Source organism: Mytilus californianus, unplaced genomic scaffold, assembly GCF_021869535.1.
Source record: "Mytilus californianus isolate M0D057914Y unplaced genomic scaffold, xbMytCali1.0.p SCAF_7, whole genome shotgun sequence".
NCBI classification, from domain to species: domain Eukaryota; kingdom Metazoa; phylum Mollusca; class Bivalvia; order Mytilida; family Mytilidae; genus Mytilus; species Mytilus californianus.
Window position 1 is genome coordinate 71,844,699 of NW_026262723.1, and position 7,344 is coordinate 71,852,042.

Here is a 7,344-nt window from a genome sequence, read left to right on the forward strand (position 1 = left end):
ATTGTTCTACTAACTTTTACTGTTTATATGTTTTCTATAATTTTTATTGATAGCTTTATTTTCTTGTCGAGAGTTGCAATTTTTACATATACCGGTCTTTTTGCAAACCCAAGTTACACAGAGGGATACCTTATCTTTTCTATTACTGTAACAATGTACTTGTATGATAGCACCAACTCCATTAATGAGACTTACGAACAACTCTTCAACCAGACAAAGAAAGTATGTAAACGATTGAATAGGCAACTTGCAGAGGATTGTCCTGTTATACTGCACACAAAGGACATTGAAGGAGCTAGAATTCCGCTTGAGTTATACATGTTTGTAGTAGACGCTCAAAAACCAAAAAGAGTTGAAATTTTAAAATCGTTTCTTAAAGTAACCACCATATTCTTATGTTTGTACATTTCTGTTGGTATATTAACGCGATTTGATGGATTTCAGCAGCTTTCTGTAGTAACACAAACTGCAACCACAACTTTTGTGTGTCTCGTTCCAAAAATATTTACCAGAATGTGTACTTTAAATGAAAGACGTGAAATTCTACAAATGAGAAGTAAAATTCATAAACATGTTGAACATTTTCTTCTTTGTAAAGGAGTTGATTGTGGTGGAATAAAATCATCGAGTGGAACTGAAAACATGACTATTGACTCAGATGTTGAAAATAGCTTATCCTGAATGCAATTTTAATTATTGTAAAAATTAACATGGAGATGAATATATAGATCAGTATTAATAATAAAATGATAAAATATTCATACAAAAACCACTTTTTAGTGTGGCAAAACTTGCCAATGATCAGTAAATTGTGCTTACCAAGCGGTAACGTCATTATATTTGAAGCAATATTGCATGCGCTGCATGCAATACCGGCGAATATTACACACTTACTTTTGGTAAATTCTACAGGAATATAAATTTTCTAGTTATACGTTGCGGATTCAGGATGTTGAAAGGGGGATGGGGCTGGCAAGTCAACGTTTGGAGCGGTACTTGTAAAAAGTCTATGCATTTATCATCGATGTAGAAAGTCACATAAGATTTGCCCTTCTATTTTGATCATCATAGTCCTTAAAATTAGATTAATATATACAAAGGCAATTATGAGAAGGCAGTCGACAAAAAAATCATGAAAAGATATATTTCATTCGAATCGACAATTAGAACACAGCCAATTTTACAGACTCGATCTACTCTCTTTTTCTAACAGATAGATTTAAAATTTGTATAAAAATCCGGTTGCAATCAGGTAAATCCATTGTAAACCTTTAGTTTTCCGTGTAATATTTTATGGACACCATTTAGTTAAGTCTTTGCTTTTGTGCGTATTTTTCAGGTAATTTTAGTATTTTCGAGGATTTTTGTTTCGATCGGGTGTCTGTCTTTCGTTGAATTATTCTTTGCATTGTCCAATTGGCATGTCCTTATGTTCTTTTTTTTACTTACCTTGTGCCACTATGTCTTACTTTGTTTAGAATTTACGCTCTCCAGACTGTTGTCACGCTCCTGTTCATTCATTCGATACATAATGTATGAAAAAAGAAAACTCGCATCTTTCTTTTTTGATTGTCATCGTAAATGTATGCTATTAAGGGATTACAGAACAACATAAATGTATTATTTACTAGGACATATAATCAGAGTGCCTGTCACCGTTACTTTCAGTAAATTGAACGATAGCGCCAGTTCTTTTCTATTGAGAGCCTTGACTGCATGGAAGACAATCAAGAAAAACATAATGCTGGTAAGAAAGGTTCTTTTTCTAATATATCAAATTATTTTACAGATAGATAGTGATATATGATTCTTTTTCTTTACTAAAACTTGACCTGTTTTATTCGTCTTGTATTCCCCCCTTATTCATATTCCGGTGAAGTCTTTTTTTTTTCAGTCTTAAAAACTATAATACAATTATCATTGACAAGTAAGTCTATATATTTTACAATCGAAACGTTTCCACACCGAAGCTGTTATATACACGTAAATGGGTACATCTGGAGCATAAAAAGGGAAGAATAGTTTATCGTTTGTTTGCAAATTAATGTCCCTTTTCAAACTTTTCATTTGGTATACTCCCAATATAATGTAACGTACGATATAAGATTTGCAGTAAACTTACACTCCCGTGAAACCTCATTGTATAATGTATGCGATGCTTTTCTTACTGCAATGAAAGCGCGTGATGGCAAGCAGTTGTAAAAAACGAAATGCTGTTGGAAATGTATATCTTAGATAACGTCCTAGTTCTCTTTTGTCTTAAAATACGAATGGTCATATTAGAATAAATAAATTGAAATTTAAATAAATATAATCGAAAATAAAAGATAAGACGTAAATGAAATAACTCTTTAGTAAATTGTGCTCGTCCGAAGCGCTCTTCTGGATTTACCTTCATCAGTAACGCTCAAACCCAAAAATTTGAAAGCCAAAGATATATAAGACCTAAGCTGTGAACGTGATGAGGTATATATATATGACCATAACAGGGACCTAAAAAGAAAATCATAAATGATTTAAGGTCAGCTTTGCCTGAGGGATTCGGAACCTTATCTGTGAAATAACAAACAGCCAGCAGTGTTAGTAAATGAAACAATTTATATAAATCCGTGCGTCCGAAACGATTTTCTGGAATTACCTTCATCAGGAACGCTCAAAAACCAATTAAAAAATAAGTAAGCAAGTTGTTTTTTTACAAATGGCAATTATTATGCCGAGTTACCGTATTATTATACTCGCATCGATCTGTCAAGTATTAGAGATTTAAAAAATACTCCGAAAGTACTTCAAAGGACGGTGCCAAAATAAAACAAATGCCGTTCGACGTTTGATCTTTGCAAGTCTTCTATAATATTTAACAAAAAAAGTAATTCATGGTATATATGACTCTAACTTAACATAGATTAACTTTTGTTTTGTAATTAAATGTCAAATTCAGCCGATGTCTTCCTTTTGCAAATATTTTCTATCATTTCATATATTTCTTCTGTTTTATCAATGTTTATGTAATATAAGAACTTTGGTATTTCTTACATTTTGATTTCTTTGACAAACACATTGTTTGTAACATTTTGCTTCTCATCTTGATTGTCATAATATTATAGCAATTGACAATGAGGATCGGTTGAGAACTAAAAAAAATGAGTTAAAGTTTTCCTTTTTCAATTTTTCAACAACATCGCAGTTATTAATATTACAGAGGTAAATTGCTTCTCCGTTATGATACAAAGTGTTGCTCCGCCTTTAGTTGTCTGTGTTTTGTTGACAGTTATATGACTTTTCGACGGTTTTTTTTCAAACATGAGGGTCAAGATAGTGGTCTTCATTTCTGTATTTAAAAATAAAACATTTTTCTCTATACTTTATCTTTTTTACTTATTATCATCTCTATTCTTTATAATTCTAGCACCCCAGTTTTCTCTATTCTTTATATTCTAGCACCCCATTATTCTCTATTCTTTATACTTGTGTACCCCATTATTCTCTATTCTTTATATTCTAGCACCCCATTATTCTCTATTCTTTATATTCTAGCACCCCATTATTCTCTATTCTTTATATTCTAGCACCCCATTATTCTCTATTCTTTATATTCTAGCACCCCATTATTCTCTATTCTTTATATTCTAGCACCCCATTATTCTCTATTCTTTATATTCTAGCACCCCATTATTCTCTATTCTTTATATTCTAGCACCCCATTATTCTCTATTCTTTATACTTGTGTACCCCATTATTCTCTATTCTTTATATTCTAGCACCCCATTATGCTCTATTCTTTATATTCTAGCACCCCATTATTCTCTATTCTTTATATTCTAGCACCCCATTATTCTCTATTCTTTATATTCTAGCACCCCATTATTCTCTATTCTTTATATTCTAGCACCCCATTATTCTCTATTCTTTATATTCTAGCACCCCATTATTCTCTATTCTTTATATTCTAGCACCCCATTATTCTCTATTCTTTATATTCTAGCACCCCATTATTCTCTATTCTTTATACTTGTGTACCCCATTATTCTCTATTCTTTATATTCTAGCACCCCATTATTCTCTATTCTTTATATTCTAGCACCCCATTATTCTCTATTCTTTATACTTGTGTACCCCATTATTCTCTATTCTTTATAATTCTAGCACCCCATTATTCTCTATTCTTTATATTCTAGCACCCCATTATTCTCTATTCTTTATATTCTAGCACCCCATTATTCTCTATTCTTTATATTCTAGCACCCCATTATTCTCTATTCTTTATACTTGTGTACCCCATTATTCTCTATTCTTTATAATTCTAGCACCCCATTATTCTCTATTCTTTATATTCTAGCACCCCATTATTCTCTATTCTTTATATTCTAGCACCCCAGTTTTCTCTATTCTTTATATTCTAGCACCCCATTATTCTCTATTCTTTATATTCTAGCACCCCATTATTCTCTATTCTTTATATTCTAGCACCCCATTATTCTCTATTCTTTATACTTGTGTACCCCATTATTCTCTATTCTTTATAATTCTAGCACCCCATTATTCTCTATTCTTTATATTCTAGCACCCCATTATTCTCTATTCTTTATATTCTAGCACCCCATTATTCTCTATTCTTTATATTCTAGCACCCCATTATTCTCTATTCTTTATATTCTAGCACCCCATTATTCTCTATTCTTTATATTCTAGCACCCCATTATTCTCTATTCTTTATATTCTAGCACCCCATTATTCTCTATTCTTTATATTCTAGCACCCCATTATTCTCTATTCTGTATAAGTTTGGTCCAGTTTTCCCTGTTCTGTATTTCTTTCGTCCCGTCCGTTTAATAGTCTGTGTGTTTTTTAACATTATTATCTATTCTGTAAACCCCATCCAGAACCTCAGACATGGTGTTGTCATTCTTCGACATATATGGTCACAAGTTAGCATAGATTCTTCATCGGGTATCTATTTTATTTATATAATTACTTCAATTTCAGAAGAAAAAACAATTAAAACTATAAATATAAATTTAAGCAGGCACTTATAATACACATTGTATTATATGTCTCTGTTTTAACATTATTATATAAAAACTGCCTGCAGGATATAATATAAATGCATTGTACCGATTACAGTGCGCACAGCATTACATTTGATCACAAAACACATAAAGAAAACAGACTTGGCAATCTGAAATCAAGACATGTAACAGCTATCAAAACACGATGCATGCTAAACATCAATAGACAGCACAGGATGAAAAAGAAGTTCGAAATTAATGACAATTTTGTCATATGTACACCTAAATTTATATGGTTTCTGGTGTATACTCGTCTAAACTTTACAAGAAATAAAATGCTTCGCTGGGGCGCAGCTTGATACGACCGCAGAGGTCGAACCCTGAACAGTTGGGGCAAGTATGGACACAACATTCAAGCTTGATACAGCTCTGAATTTGGATTGTTATTAAATATTTGACACAGCATAGGTTTCTGACACAGAAAGAATGTGGTCTAAGAACTTGAATTTTTTTAATTTACCTATTATGGTCCAATGTCCAAAATCAAAATACATGGTTAGATTCAGCATATCAAAGAACCCCATATATTCAATTTTTGTTAAAATCAAACAAAGTTTAATTTTGGACCCCAACTTGGACAAACTTGAAAACTGGGCCCATAATCAAAAATCTAAACACATGTTTAGATTCAGCATATCAAAGAACCCCAAGAATTCAATTTTTGCTAAAATCAAACTAAGTTTAATTTTGGACCCTTTGGACCTTAATGTAGACCAATTTAAAAAACGGGACTTAAAATTAAAAATCTAAATACACGGTTAGATTTGGAATATCAAAGAACCCCAATAATTCAATTTTTGATGAAATCAAACAAAGTTTAATTTTGGACCCTTTTGACCTCAATATGAACCAATTTGATAGCGGGGCCCACAAATAAAAAATCTAAATTCATGGTTAGATTCAGCATATCAAAGAACCCCATATATTCAATTTTTGTTGAAATCAAAAAAAGTTTAATTTTGGACCCCAACTTGGACCAACTTGAAAACAGGGCCCATAATCAAAAATCTAAACACATGTTTAGATTCAGCATATCAAAGAACCCCAAGAATTCAATTTTTGTTAAAATCAAACTAAGTTTAATTTTGGACCCTTTGGACCTCAATGAAGACCAATTTAAAAAACGGGACTTAAAATTAAAAATCTAAAAACACGGTTAGATTTGGCATATCAAAGAACCCCAATAATTCAATTTTCGATGAAATCAAACAAAGTTTAATTTTGGACCCTTTTGACCTCAATATGAACCAATTTGATAGCGGGGCCTACAAATAAAAAATCTAAATACATGAGTTAGATTCAGCATATCAAAGAACCTCATATATTCAATTTTTGTTGAAATCAAACAAAGTTTAATTTTGGACCCCAATTTGGACCAACTTGAAAACTGGGCCCATAATCAAAAATCTAAATACATGTTTAGATTCAGCATATCAAAGAACCCCATATATTCATTTTTTGTTGAAATCAAACAAAGTTTAAATACTGGACCCTATCTTGGACCAACTTGAAAACTGGGCCCATAATCAAAAATCTAAACACATGTTTAGATTCAGCAAATCAAAGAACCCCAAGAATTCAATTTTTGTTAAAATCAAACTAAGTTTATTTTGGACCCTTTGGACCTCAATGTAGACCAATTTAAAAAACAGGATCCAAAAATTAAAAACCTAAATACACGGTTAGATTTGGAATATCAAAGAACCCCAATAATTCAATTTTAGATGAAATCAAACAAAGTTTAATTTTGGACCCTTTTGACCTCAATATGAACCAATTAGATAACGGGGATCCACAAATAAAAAATCTAAATACATGGTTAGATTCAGCATATCAAAGAACCCCATATATTCAATTTTTGTTGAAATCAAACAAAGTTTAATTTTGGACCCCAATTTGGACCAACTTGAAAACTGGGCCAAAAATCAAAAATCTAAATACATGTTTAGATTCAGCATATCAAAGAACCTCATATATTCAATTTTTGCTAAAATCAAACAAAGTTTAATTTTGGACCCTTTGGACATTAATGCAATTTGAAAACTGGACCCAAAATTAAAAATCTAAATACACTGTTAGATTCGGCATAACAAATAAATAAATGTGATCAAAGATTTTACAAATCTAATGCGCCATACTGTGCAATTAAAGATTACTTCTTGAAATTTTTCAATATTTGAAATTTGAAAAAAAAAAAATATTTGAAGAATAATTCTTTTTAATTTCTGAAATCTGAAATGAGAAAAAATTGGCCCCCCACAATTTCTTTTTATCCCCC